This window comes from Gasterosteus aculeatus, chromosome 15 (assembly GCF_964276395.1).
Source record: "Gasterosteus aculeatus chromosome 15, fGasAcu3.hap1.1, whole genome shotgun sequence".
Classification (NCBI taxonomy): domain Eukaryota; kingdom Metazoa; phylum Chordata; class Actinopteri; order Perciformes; family Gasterosteidae; genus Gasterosteus; species Gasterosteus aculeatus.
Genome location: NC_135703.1, coordinates 15,242,406 through 15,258,005, shown reverse-complemented (window position 1 = coordinate 15,258,005; position 15,600 = coordinate 15,242,406). Strand labels below are relative to the sequence as shown.

The 15,600-nt window shown below is 41.3% G+C and overlaps 1 protein-coding gene across 1 annotated transcript in view; it reads left to right on the top strand.

Annotated features, from left to right (window-relative positions):
- LOC120833149 (leucine-rich repeat and fibronectin type-III domain-containing protein 2) overlaps window positions 1-15,600 on the top strand; it is an 87,176-nt gene that overhangs the window by 53,505 nt on the left and 18,071 nt on the right. The window contains exon 3 of the mRNA XM_078089069.1: window positions 2,604-2,690. The gene's annotated coding sequence lies outside the window, so the exon portion shown is untranslated. The remainder of the gene's footprint in view (window positions 1-2,603; window positions 2,691-15,600) is intronic.

The window sequence follows — 15,600 nt, the reverse complement described above, 5'->3', positions numbered from 1 at the left end:
TTGGCGTTTGATACGCCATCGTCCTCTACGGCGCAGCATGCATCTCTGCGTCATTGGATAGTCACTTACTTTTTTGTACCAATATTGCAGTATTGTTATACCATTGTCGCAAGATTTGAGGGCTGAATGAAAACAACCTAATAGATGTTTTATATTCTCAAAAGATGGGTTTTCTTGACGGATAATGCTTCCATCCCCAGCTTGGCTAAAATTTTTGGCAGTGTGGAAAATTCTCAGAGGATCTATATTAACCTGCCTTTGGAGCTTCTTGAATTTGCTTTTTATAGCCTTCAGATAAATCCCAGAAACAATTGATTGGAGGATGTGTCATCGGGGGCGGCACTTCCATCCAGTCATAACCTCAGCTAAAACAGATTGGGGGGGCGAGGGCTTTTAAAGCTTCTGCCCAGCCGTCATTGTGACCAACACTGTATCTCCTAAAACCCAAAGAGGTCTTTGTCAGGGACACAGAAACGCAAAGAGGATCTCTTCAAAGCCTTAAAGCCATCTGACAAACATTGTTAAAGCTCCACTGACAGACGGCAGGGAAGATGAGGTTTTGAAGGATGTGAATCATATACAGGGAGACTGAATCAAATGGTGAGCAGCTCGGGCTCTCCATCAGAATTGCGCTGTCAGTGATGGGTTGCCCTCCTACGATTTAAAAGAAAGAGAGTTAAATGTGTTAATGCGCGATAAAATAATTGTAGACATTAGTGAGTTCATGTGATACCGTGTTAATGGGCCCGGCACATTTTTTTAATTTTATTAGTTAATGTATATATAGATGTATGTATAGATTATTATAGACAGTAAAAAAGATGTGCACTCATTCAAAGACAATAAGAGACCCACATTCACCCCACAGATATCCATGTGTAAGAGTTGTTTCGAATTTGGAAGAGGATATTGCACAGTGGGAGCTAATCAAGTGTTTGAGCTACTGGATAACAGTTTGCTTTGCATGCGCAGAATGAACCTGTTTTTCGAATTACAAAGGTCAACTAACATCCACCAGCCTCAAATAAATACCCATTCTGTGCTTCATTGACTCAGATTTTTAGTGAGGATTCAAGCCTGCAAGAGGAGAGGAGCTGGAGCTGTTCTGCGGTGCAGAAAATTTGTGATCGACAGCATATCCATCCATGCATCCATCCCTTATCTGTGACTGCTTTTCATAGTGTGGGTTGCGGGGGTGCAACACAGCATATGCCTCACTTAAATAAGCAATGAAATATAGGCCGTGATCCACCGTGGGAAATTGTACGTAGTGAGTCAGGCAGACCTGTCGCAGACAAACAGATTTCTAATAGCCACACCCTCATCACATGTGTTCATGATCGTCTCCTGCTCGTCAGCGGAGAAAAAAGACACTCTTGCTTTAAGTTTATTTGCTGTTGTACTGTTGAAAAATCCTGGTTTCGGTGATCGACTCTTCCGCGTTCTTATATAAGACGTGCATGCACGATTATCCTGATTACTGACATCTGGTTCAAATTAATGAGACATTTGATCGACTTAGTTGAACCACATACGAGGAACAAGACCCTGCAGAGCTATCGATATGGCTGTCTCTGCCAACAAGGTCACTTGATGTAAACAGAGTCCCGCCGGAGTACGCCATTGTGGCCTGGCAGGTCTGACTAGGTGGTCGGCCGTCAGCGGTAATTGTCCTTTCAAAAAAAAAAAATTGAGACAATTTATTTGGTGAACTAGTCAAATTAAACTAGAAACAGCCAAGCCAACAGTGTGTTTGCTAAATAAAGAAAAAGCCAGAGCTGTTTGTTTTGAGATGCTTGCTATGTTTAGGAGATGGCTCTCGACATCTTTGTTGAGTCTAAATTCCCTCAGTTCCTGAATATGCAGCATGGGAGGTGAGCAGTGGCTTTTAATGGTGTGTGAAATAAAACAGCTAATGACAGTGTTTAATAATCAGATTTATTTTTTCTTTTGTTCTAATTCTGCTCAATCTTTCAACACTCATAACGACTTCAAGAAGTGTCAGATGGTGAGCATAAACCACCTTCCCAGATTGTTTTGGCTTCGATATTTCCAGTTGGTAGAGGGTTTGAGTGCTTCAGTTGCTTGCAGTGATGTAAAAACTACTATTGGCAGCCTAAACCAAGCTGGGGACCGTCTATTAACAAAAAAGGCTTTTACTCTGCCCTAATGTGCCCTGTTTCAATAACTTTTCCACCCACCAACCTTATCTCCCCTGTTTGAGAAGCAGATGCTTCCTCATGAGTCATAATACCCCTGCCGCAATTCTAAAAGGTTTCTTGTGGCATATTTTGGCTCACACTGTTTAGTTTATACACCAGGTCGGCAAAACTGCATCACAGTAGAGAGGTTGATACGTTAATAAATACATACATTCGTGGGAATGATTCCACATGAAATGGCTCTTGAAGGACAGCAGCGTTAATTCGCTTCAAAATTAATCACTAGAAGTTAAATGAGCGTGCGTGACCTCTCGTCAGCTCATTTCATCATCATTGGAATTCCCTTCTACGCCGTACCTGCAACGTCGCAACGGGGAAGTAACCTTCTTCCAATAAAGACAATTTTGTAAGAACTGGCCTTTTCTCTTTTACCTTCTCTAGGTTGCTCCTCATCGTGCGTGTTGAGGGTGAATGTTTGGCCTCCAGGTGTTTCCGAGGGACCATATGGCGCAATACTGCACAATATAGGTAATGTCTACTTTGTTTTCACTCGGTTTGTGTTCAACAGAGGGAGGGTTTGAGGGCTGAACACAACCTATTTGTCCTTGACGTTTCTTATCCGAGCACATACAAAAAATCCTCGGGCTTTATATTTTTCGTATTGCAGAGGCCTTTCAACATTATAAGTGACCAAAAACCTTAGGGGCGGTTGTGATGAACCTTTAATATGTGATTTGCTTGGGGAATTCTTCTCAGGCTCCACTTTATCTTTTACCCATTATACTAAGTATCTGGGAGAAAAAACATTGTGTAGTTACCATGAATAAATGGTTTCTTAAGAAAAGAAAATTGCCACAAGACTTAAATGAATCCGTCAGGTTCATGCCCGCCTCTTCAGCATGCACTCTTTTGAACACAAACAAATCAAAAAAGCTATTAGAATCTCCCACATTATGAGCTTGCATATTGAACTTCAGACAGTATATTTCTTTTACTTTCATGCTCGCTTAATGCCTCTGTGCTCCCGGCACCGACCTACATGCGTCTCTTTGCTGGTGAAAATCTAAATTAAATAGGCCTAAAGTTAATGTGCTGCTTTCCTGACTATCTGTAATGATAGGGCGTGGCGCAGGGGTTAGAGAAGGTGTGCTGGGAAGCACAAGGTTGTTGGTTCGATTCCAGGCTGCCCCATGTTCCACGTCGAAGTGTCCCTGAACAAGACACCTAACCCCTAATTGCTCCCTGGGCAAAAATGTGAAAAAAGCCATGGGTTTAAAGTGTAATGTAAGTCGCTTTGGATAAAAGCGTCGGCTAAATGACCTGTAATGTAATACTGTGGGTGAGTGGGGAGCACGGTCGTCCTCCAATCAGAGGGTTGTTGGTTCGATCTCAGGCCTGGCTAACCCGCGTGTCAATGTGTCCTTGGGCAAGACTCTTAACCCCAACATGGCTCCTGTACCTGTAGTGTGTGAATGTTAGTTACTGATGGGCGGGTGGCACTGTGTATGGAAGCTTCTGTCATCACTGTATGAATGTGACACACGTAGTGTTATACTACAAAAAAAAAGGTTTAGCCAATCACTGATGAAGATAAACGAGTGACATATTATATAACATTACATTCAGCCTTGGGCCTGCCCTTCGCCGCCCTACGCCGCGCTCTCGTCATTGCGAGTCTCGAGAGGCGCCATTTTAACAACATAACTTTAACATATGACGACTTTGGTGAGGTTTAGCTAGCTAGTTAGCTACGCGCTAACGCAGTGTTTAGCTTAAAACTATAGAGAACATCAGACACACACGAATGACGCTACTACCACAACCTGTAGTGTATACGCACACGGTGAAAAAGACTGTGTGTGTGGAAGTGTAGGCTGGTTGACCGCAGCAATAAACTCTGTCACATGGCCGTGTGAAAGTTAACATCGCTACACAGCTGTGACACCCTCAGGACTGCGTCGAGGACACACAACGAGGACGTGGATGAAAACAAAAATAACAAAAATACTCCTCGGTAGTATTTTTGTGAGGTGCTCAATGTTATTTGTTGATCTGAGGTGATTCAAATTGTCATTAATAATCTTCATGCTTAATATTAGAGTAGTTTAGTGTGTAGTTTGACATGTTTACGCTAATGAAATGCATATATGATATTACATTACAATAAGAGCATTTCAACCATAAGGATACAATGCCAGAATACCAAGAAACAAGAAAGTGCAATTTCATCAAATAAGATTGATGCCCCTTTATGTCTGTAAGCTAAAGGAGAAAGTGGAGCCAGCGGCTTGTTAACTTAGCTTAGCAGCAAGACCGGAAACAAGAGTCAGATTGTTACAATATACCCCAAACAAATTTAATAACGACTCAACCTTATCTGACAACTGCCCCATAGCCAACCTTCTTCGGAGTTAAAAGGAACTAACAAGCAAAACAACATTATGTCCCAAGTCAACTTTTACTTTGGGTGAACGCAGATCACAAACAGCGGTCTTCTGCCTGACAATGTGTTAGTTTGTGTCTCTTGTGGGTCTATCGTTGTTTCGCATCAGTCCAGCCGACCCTAAGTGTCATTTCTCTTCTTATACTTCTCATACATATAGTATCCTTGTTTTTTTTTAGGCGATAAGCCATTAACACACACACGCACGTATCCTCAGCCGGGGAGGCTGCATGTGCGGCTGCTTGTGAGGACGATGGCGGCTTGTGATGTTGCGATCACAGCTGTTTAACTGCCCCAGGATGAGACTATAACTGCCATCGAGGTCGTCGCTACTCTGAAGCAAGCTGCTTCCGTAGCCTCGCTGAAAGCTGTCCCACACTTTTGATCATCCGTCTGTCTAAATACATCTTATATGGGGAATTTTATGAAGTGCTTTCAAGCTTTGGAAGCTATCTGCTTTCCGACTCAAGTGGTTATTGAAGGTCATTAACATGTGAAAGACAACTCATCAGGATGGTGCTTTGAGTACCTGCAGAATAAATGTACCTCGCTAGATTGTCGCTTTGGACACTACAGAATTGCCTACTCACTTTTGTGTGCACTGCTTTCACCTGCTTGGCGTCTAACCCTCTAACAAAGAAAAACAATACTAAAACTTCTATTGATTTATAAGGAAATAATGTAAGGATATAAGGTAATGAAGAGCAGAACAAAAGTTTTTTAATGCAGTCACCTTGAGTTAAATGATATAAAGTCCAGCGGTTTTATGCAAAAAGACTCTTCAAAGTGATGCATCAAAGCATCTTACACACATTTCCCATTAATATCTTGACTGCGGAGAAAGGCTGGGAGTGTGAAACACAATTGGATGAAGATATATTTTTAGAACAAAATGACTTGACAAATTTATTTGCGCGCCAAGGAGATCCCACAGGCTGCGACTTAATAAAGAAGTCTCTTTCCTCTTAGGAATGTCTCGGGAAATCCATCATGCATTGTTTCAATTAGTTCCCCCTTCATCCCATGATTCTGGGAGTCTGATATCTTAATGAAAAAACTTTGCAGATGCACCGTAGATTTTAACTTACAAATTACTGATTGGTATGACGGGTCCTTTGTTATAGCCTGATAACATCCACAGTTTCCCCTTCACTTGCATTTTTTTATGTGTGGTTCGGCGTTCCTTGACTTACTTTTTGTTGCAATTCTTTTTTTAGTATTTCTTATTTCTGATGCAGATTGTAGACCCTCAGCTGTTTGTTGAAGCTTTTAGTGCTTTTTGATTAACTTAAAAATTCCGTCAAATATTCCGTTTTATGAGGAAATGCTGAAGAAAGGAACATGCTTTGGCCCGCAGTTGAAAAGTGCTACATGTTACAAACTGTAGAATTAGAAGTAAAACAACACCACCAAAGTCAAAGTATTAAGGTCACAATATCTGCTATTTAAAGGGACATTTCACCAATTGCAAAATGTTCACTAAAATGTTCTCTAAAATCAAAAGACAATTATTTGTCGCAAAAACATACAGGCATTATTCATTTTAAAAGATTAAAATTGTGTTCAATATTCAAAATTACTTGAAATAAAACTTACTTTAAATAGTTTCAAACAAGTAGTTTTCCCACTATAACATGGACAGCTGTCTGTGAGGCTTCCCATACTTTTACATGAATTGACCTCTTTTGGACATTATGTGCTAAACAGTTTTCAGGAAAGCGTCTAACTTGTCTTTGCTGATTGTGTTTCACAGCCACGTTGCCACGTGCATGCGGAGGAGGCACGAGGCAAGGTGTGTTGAAAGGAGGGAAGTTGGGGGGCTGATCAGCAAATGGTGTCTGAAAATCAAATTTATTTTTCATACGCCGCTGAGATAGAAAGTCATATATTACCCCATGCAGCAATGTGGCGCCGTATCTCATGCTCACAAAAGGGGGCGAAGATAGCTGCTGGAGTTGCTGCTAGATCTGCTTTTACTGTAAACAATATACACTTTGTTGACATAGTCATCCAGTATGATGTTAATGTTGGTTTCCAGTGTGGGAGAAGTCTAAATGTAGACTTGTTGTCTAGTCATCTACTGTATACATTCTTGGAAGGGGGGTTAAAGAAACAGATTTAAGACTGAATGGATGGAGTTTTATCTGCCAGACCAGGAAACCATACAATCCCATAAAATGCCATGTAAAATAAATTCAAAAAGACATAATGATGTATGTAGTTGTAAAAATATATGGACGATACAGACTACTGCTTTACCGGACAGAAATAACCATGCAGTAAAGCATCCATCATGCACCGATACATGCTGAGAGCTTTCTCTTTCAACCTTAAGTTCTTAATTCACAGTCATGTATTTCCTGCACCAACATGGTGTCTTTCCAACCATTTCCTTGTTTCTGCTTCAAACAGCTGAGAGCAACCAATTACAGTGTCTATTTTTGGTGTTGAAGCTCTTTCCTCCTCAGTGGCTCATAAAAAATGTGTTCTCTGGGTTTCATTATTTTCTTACTTGTATAATTTGCTAGTGGTGTGGGTCATTATCTTCAAAAAGAGAAACGGATTTGCATCGTTGATGTGCAATGTTGCGCTGGCAGGTATACTGTATCTACAGAAGTTTTTTAATGGTCACTTCTGGATGAATAGATGGACATTTTGTTTTTTTGTTTTGCAGTACACTATGCAATTGTGTAATTAGTTATCAAGATCTAACACTCAGCAAACGCACACGGCACTTATTTGCTTAATGAGGATGATTATAACTACCTTGGTGAGCACTGTGGGCAGGTGTTTTTGCCCTTAAAATCGTGTTGATATATTATATCAAATCTATGTAACTCAACATTCACCATACGATTTTAGTATTTTGAGAAATTTCATTACAATACATGCTGATTCATGTCAATGTATTAAGTGTACATTTTCTCACGGTGCCATTTGAGCTTTATTATATGGCCAAGGTTTGAAAAAGACAAGAGGTGTGTGTCCTGCAGCAAAGGTGAACGTTAACAGTGTTCCTTAGAAAGACAAGATTACTAGCATGTAAAGAACAGTGAAACAGTGTTTTTTTGGTATGGACATGTCCAATATTAAGATGTGTCATGGTTGATGAGAGATTATCAATACTTTCGACCAAACCTTTAGAAAAATAAGGCAGAACAATGTGGTGAACATCTAGTTGAATTGTGTCAACCACATTTAATATATTTTACCGGTAAATTCAATTTACTCACTTTTATTAAACATTTAAAGAACTTCACAACCAATATAAAAGGTATATACAATTTAAGATCCACCCGCCCAATCTATGCAAAGCAACTTGTTACATGAATAATTCAATTTTCATTCCATCATGAACTGCCTTCCATTGTTGTTTCATCATCGGGTGCATTGTTTAGCTTTGTTGTACTCTTTCTTAGTCGTGTGTCTATTTTTATGAATTTACAATTTACAATTTTGTGAGCAAAGAGAATACAGACAAACATTCCTTTGTGTGTTTGAGCTTTCTGTTCATTTTTTTCCTTTCAAATTTGATACAGAATGATACTGATGATTGCTTTCTCAAACGTGTACGTGATATTCAAAAATAAAGGTAATTTGAAAAAGAAAAAAAAGAAAATTACATGACATATAACAAATTGCTTATTTTTTTCCGGTATTAACATATTATCTCCTTATTAAGTTAATTTTAACATCAGCAGAAAGGAAACCACCTCAGTATTCATTTGAAGTTGTGCTTGTTTTTTGGATCTTCACCAACGCATGAGGGAAATATCTGTCCCTTTAGTTCTTAAAAGCACTTAATGCACTTTGATAAACTAACTCAACCCCACCTGCCCAGCATCCAGCAGCAGACACCAGAGGTTTTTTTTTAAGGCTGATGTATATTTGAAACCATCCCCACTCATTTTAATACCGGTGAGTGTGTTGGGGTGTTCTCAACCAGATACAGGTGTCTTGTAAACACTCCCACACACCTGTTGTATAGATAGTGTGACATCTGAATTATAAGCTGAGGGTGTAAAGCAGGCAGAGCGTTGCATCAGCGCATTGTGACTGTGATTCCAATGGGCTTTTCTTCTTCTGCTTTTTTTTTTTTATATAGGGTTAGGTTGTAATTAATAAGTCGCAGTCTACTAATGCAACTCCTCCTCAACAAAGCCCATCAGCTTGTTTAGATGACAGGCTTTGTTAGTTTCCCTTAATATCTTTTACACACAAATTCTGTGCCCTCTTTGTCTGATAGGTGTTTTTTTGGGGGGGATCTCGCCTATCCCATCCCCATATTGTTTCCCACCCGTTGTCACTCCATGGACGGTTTTGGCTCTAGCGAGGTTGAAGCTGTAAGAGTACAGAATGATCATGACTTGGAAGTGTTTCCGAGCGATTCATCGGTTCTATTATCTATAAGAAGACGCACACCTATACTGCAGCTGTAGGACAGTGAACTTATCAAAACCATTTCTTGATCTGACCAGAGATTTACCGTACATTATCTTTCTGTCACTGTGTGGCTTTGTGTCCTGTTCTATTTTGTAGTTCCTTGCCTCTTGTGTCCCTGGTTTAGCATCACTTCCTGCCCTGTGGTGTCCCTGATTGTTTCCACCTGTGTCCAATCACCTGCACCTTCCCAGTGTATACAAGCAATGTGTGGCCGTTTCTCAATACCTAAGACGGCGAGAACGGACTCGCGTTCCCGCGAGAATAGACTCGGGAGACAGACTCGGGAGTCCTGACTCACGGGTACGGGAGAACGGAGAACGGACATTTCCGCAATCGGAACAGCAGCTGACTTGATGACGTCACCACAGTAGGCGGTCTTTGTTTACGCACGCAAGTATCTCATCTGCCATCGCAGCTTGCTGAGGTGAAATGCATTCTGGGATATATGTCTCTCACAAGAACAGACGAGCCTGCTTCGATGCATGCCCGGTAAAATGGGCGGGGCGAGTCACATCCGGGTTTTATGACCGTTCTCGGCCAGATGCGGACTTGAGAATTGGAACAGTACTCGGGCTGTGACTGATGACGTTTCACGAGTCCACGAGAACAAAAGTCCACACAAGAACGCATATTGAGAAACGGCCTGTGTCTCTCGTCCCTTGTCGCGTCATTGAATGTCGTCACCCTGTTTGTGAGGTCCGGATCCCTGTCGGCTTTTGATTAAAGTACTTTTGTTTAGAAATCTGCGATTGCGTTCTGCTTCCACAACCCGGATATGAGAACAGTTGGGGGGGGATATAAACAACTAAATCACTCTGAACCGCTACAGCTCATATTAGTCCATTTCAGACTTGTCCTCCAGTTTGAAACCATCGCTGTCACGGAGTAAGGGGAACTTTTCAATGTGCTCATTTGAGAAAAAATGTAAGCGGTTTTATTGGCAAAAAAAGGAATGTTTTCAAATTGACATGTTCAGCATTCAGCCTAATTTTTTCAACATGAGACGTTGAGTATCGGATAAAGCTTGACAGACGTACTGCAGCTGAATGTCTTTATATCACTACCCATTGACTGTCTGGGGAGACTAAAACAACAACAGAGAATTCCTTTGGAAACAAAGGAAAACAGTCGGCACTTTCTCCGGCAACTTGCATCAGCGCAGGGCGATTGAACTGCGGGTATCACTGGGAGCTGAGCTTTGGCACGCGGCTCCGGTGGCCTGAGCGCGCACTAAAGGGGTTTACTAGGCACCATATATGCCTTTGTGGTATGGGATGGGGGATCTTTCTTCTTTCCTTGTCCTTGGGACCAGTTTGTACGATGACAGAGAGATGACAGCAGCATCTGCTCTATGCCAGGGATGCTTACAGCACCCAAATATGCAGAAAAGTGCATCCCACTTCAAAGGGAAACAGACGGTATCTCCGTATCGCACCCTGCTTCAATCCCACATCACTTTGGGTTCCTTTTTTACGAGCGACATTCTCTGAAACTAATTTTAAAAAAGGCACCTTTATCGAGGCTGTGAAAGCAAATCCCATATTGAGATGAAACAAAAGCTAATCCTATTGTTTTCACAGGAATACTGGCTGACTTAATCGCATGCATGCCTTCTTTTATTTGATTTGCATCAGCGGTAGCAGTTAGACTTCCGGCAAATATTAAAACCAAACCATGCTCTGTCCGCCAGGGAAGCCCGACATGTTGCTGTTTGACAAAAGCCAGCTGACGGCTTAGACTCGCTGATTGGTTTTGTGCCCTTCATGTTCTCATTCCTGGGGCCGGGGATATATTTCTCCTCAATTACTTCTTCCTGTCAGCCATTTTGTCAACACGCAGGCAGGCTATATACGAGGGGGCCTATTTCGAAAGATGCTTGTGTCCCAATTCAGGAAGTTTAAGCTCTTCGAACACCTGTAGTATGGACCGTCCTCTGCATGTATACACGCAAATACACATCTGGCTGGTCCCAGCATTCGCAAATGGAGACTAATTCCTCCGTATTGTAAAGAAATTATTTCATAAAAGCATTCTTAGTAACCATAAAGTGCCTTTCAGCATGTGTTGCGCAATACTGGAAATCAGGGAGGGGGTGCGGGTTACGCAAAAACCGCACCCCCTCCCTGATTTTTTACATATTGCAATTAATCGTTTTCTAACTTACGTGGGATTTTTCAAAACAAAACAAAAACAAAAAAACAGACACAGCTCCTCTCTTGGGCACAAGTTGTGTTTCTGGTATCTTTTCCGTGTTTTCATGTAGTTTCTTTTTGTCGTGATAGCGGGCGAGCTGTACCCAGCATGCAGATCGGCTAATGTGTCACAAACTGATGTGTCGTGGTGTTGTACCCTGTTAAAGAGTGTTAGTTGGGTTATAAACATGACTCCATCTCAATACACTTAAGACAAGTAGCTACGGCCAATGGGTCCGTCAAATGTGTTCACATTCTAACGTCACCACAAATAGTGGTTGTTGATCAGAGAACATGAGAGAGTAATACAAAATAGAATTTGGGGTCTGTCAACCAGTGCACTTTCAGCAGCCCGTCAAAATCAAAGGTTCTCTCCCTTTCACTTGTGGAAGGCTTTGCACCCACTGAGAAAGGCTGTCCCTAGGCTTTTGCCTACGCACCGCCATGGACCGTAAACCGTAACAAGGGTGACAAATGGAGCCAGTTAGTGCTTTGATTTGGATCATCTTAACTGCTGCCAGAAAGCCGCCGTTGCATTTTTTTGCTCCTTCATCCTCATAATAGATCTCTCTGTCCAAACTCATCTAAAAGTGGTTTCACCTTTCTTTTCGTATTCAGCCTCTGGGGCATCGTGGTGGGGGGAGTGATCTTTGACAAACACCCGATCCACAGGTTCCCCAGCAGTCCTTGGTGCCAGTCGCCCGTCCTCCGTGCGGCGTTCCGTTTCTCCCCCTGAATATTTCCTGGCTATACGTCTCCTCTCCGCTATCGCTCTCCCTCTACCGTATCGCCCTTGTCCTTCCTTCCCCGATGCGGAGGCTTTGGCATTGCAGTGCACCCTCAGGCTGTGCGTGGGATGGTGTTGTGGGCTGGCGTCTGGCAGCCTCTGATAAGAGAGCGAGTGAGCTGGTTCTACTCCTTTTTGAGATGTTTTTTTTATTATATTCAGAAAGTATCTGAAGGGCCTTGTCAGATAAGTATTATATGGGACATTTCTTTTATGCTAACTGCTTTGTAGTCAAAGTCTAATTTAAGCTTTTCGTGTGTAAATTCTTCACACGCTGCACCAACAAATAAAGCTACAATAATTGATTTATATATACTAAAAACACTACCAATAACGTACCGCTGCATATATTTTGCTAACATGTTAGCAAACAATCACCTGTTTACATTTCCAGCAGACACACAGCAATATTAGTATTCAGTCCTGTGTCTTTCAGTGACAAAAAGTCAGCTTACTCTCCTTTGGTCTCCCCCAACTTGAGACACTTTGAGAGGGATCTACTATTGTTCACTGTCTGCCTGGTCGGCATGACAGGATTGTGCTCCCGTGCATGGATCAACTTTTCTTTTTACAAAGACATAAACAAAGTTTTGAGTGCCCCTGCAAGGTCTCTATCTCAGACATATCTAATCGCTATAATCATATCTGTGGTACCCCTCACATAGGAATGCAATGCATCATGGGCCACAGACTGTGGTTTTCCTGGTGGATGAGTGCCGGAGTGGTTGGCTGCATCTTTTCCACGGTGTGGTTTCATCGACCTCTCACATGCTTGCCAAAATCCCAATTCATAAAAGTCTGTAGTATCTCATAACCTTGTCACTAATGGAGTTTGGGGTCAGTGGTTCCGGGAATAAAAACAGTTTTTTGGAAGGAAAAAATGGCACCCCATCCCAAAGACGCTAGATTTGAGCTGTGGATTTAACATCTGTTTTAGCTGGTATCCATTTAAATATATCTAATCTGCCTTTTACATAGAGTTTTAGCTCCATGTCAAAGTGATTTGGAGTCATAGTCGTGAATAAAATATTTCTTGCTTTAAAACTATTCTTTTGAATAGAAGAATATTGTGTGTGTTCCACTGTTCAAGTGCTCACCCAAGTTAGTAGGTTGCAGAATGTAATAGATATACTAGAGTCTTTGACCTTCGGCTTTCTATTCATTCACGATAAAATGGAGCACTTCCTGAAAATATGGCCAGTGTTTGTCTGTCCCTCCTCAGGGCTGTTAGAAAGTCTTGATAGAAATGATTTCAAAGAAATCATCGAGTATACAAGAATTACATCGTCGGAAAACGCGCGCACACAATCTAGACTTGAATTTATCACCCTTTACCCATCTCATGCTTGAAAGGTTTGGAGTCTCTGGCCGTAAGGTTCAGCAGTCAGGGGTGATATGATGTGCCGGGCATGGAGCCAACCAGATATAAAAATGAAGAGGAAACACAAGTGAGATGCTTTGACTGGATAAGGGGAACAAAAAAGCTGGAGGGGTACGCAATAACTTGTCAATTGCCCTTTTCCGTCCGACGTAGCACATAACCCGTGACTTGGGGGAGTTATGTGTTTGATACGGGAATGCATCCACACTGCAGCTATGGATATGGCCAGCTTTGTGTGGGACCTTAATGGAAGGGCACTGCAAATTAGTAAGCAGTTAAGGGGTTGACGTTATGAAGTCATGTAGTCATGACTTTTGTGCTTTAAAGAGGAACCATGTTCAAAACAGGAAGCATAGAAACCAGACATTGTTCAGGCCTTTTTTAATGATATGTAGGTATTTATTAATTGGGCATGCACTGGATAAGGATTGGATGAGGACAAGCACTATAAATGGATACCTGTACATTCATGCAGAATCAGTTGGCATCATGACACCGTAGTGCATCTTGTCAGGACCGATCCCAGCTTTGGTTGAACATTGTGTGGTGAGGGAAAAAAAAGGTACACTCTTGCTGGCTATCGTTGGACGATTGATTTAGTACCCCTGACATATTGGTATACTACATTGTCTCTGGACTAAGCATTAGTATCTAATGCCCAGGCAATGAGAACAGGCTGTCTACTGACAAATGTTAGCGGCTAAACATTCAGTCATCTCAAATGTGAACTTGTGTAGTGTAACTAAAATGCCAATGACAAATAGTGGTAGGTTGAGTGATGCCAAGCTTTCACAAAGTTTTGCAAACTTTACAGGGTTGGAGCTACATACATCAATATGATGCACAAAATAATATAAAACCCTTTCAAAGCCTGATTCTTAATCTGCAAGATTTGCATCTTCATGATGCATAATATCCATTGCAATTTTTACAACCTACTCTGCTCGAATGATTCAGCACTACTACATTGGCACTTTGGCTGTTTAATATGAATTGAGCTCAGTTATCAGTTATTCCAGACTGCCAGTACACATTGTAATATCATCCGGAAGAAGCTTCTAATTACTTTGCCATTGACCTTTAGATTTTGACATGTCATATATGAACATTTATTTATTTTGTAATTTTTTTTATTTTTTATCTGAATGCTGCTATCACTTCTCTGACCATAACCCTTCCATTCTAAATAGCTTTATAGAATCATGTCCTTCCTGATAAGAAGCATTAGAGACATTTAGGAACGAGGAGTTTTCAGCGACATCACAGCCACAACAAGCTAAATATTATAACACAGCAAAGATAAATAGACTCAGTCTAATCCGATGAGGGTTAATTTGGTCGGCAATGGTTATGTTAAAAACAAACCCAAAAAAAACATTTTAATTAACTGGTGGCCACCAGCAACATCAATTAATTTGATCCTGTATTGGGCTGTGGAGACCTCCCCCCTGCGCTGACATTCATTATTGTGTGCCCGGGGTTTTAAGCAAATACCAAGCAGTGTTGTGAAGCTTTCAATCAATCAACGTAAAACAAGCGTTTGTGACAATGTGTGTCTGAAGTCGGATGTTGGAGGAATGTATGTAATTAGCAGGGAACAATAGTAAACAAGAGGAATGAAGGGGTTCATGGTTTAGATATCTGCCCTTTCCCAACCTGACGGCTATAGACAGGCAGATGTCTCACTTGAGGATCAGAAACGTTGGAGGTGAACAATAAATAAAAAGTCTTCATCGTTGGCTAACCTGTAATTCTTACATATTCCCTTTTTATGCCAAGCAGATGGAATATTATTCACTCGCTGTTGTCATGGCAGCCTGTGCCAACAAACATGGACCATCCCATTCTGAAATATGGAGCTTGGATGTTTTTGTAATGAGACTTGTGTGTAAACCTCCATAAATCAGGAAAAACTGTAAAAACTTTTAAAAGTTGTCTTGTCTTTGAAACTGGAAGACCTTAATAGCTGCTATTATGATGGGTAACTGGTTTATAGTTTTATCTTCAATCTACCGGATAGAAAACCGGACAAAAATATACTTTGCTTGCACAAGGGATGTAGAATGTGGCCTGGTTTTCATTGAATTCTCTTGTTAATCAGGAATCAAACATTTATTGCCAAAATGTCAAACATACAAGGAATTTGTCTTGGCGGTTGGTGCGTGACAGTAGACACAAAACAGACAATAGAC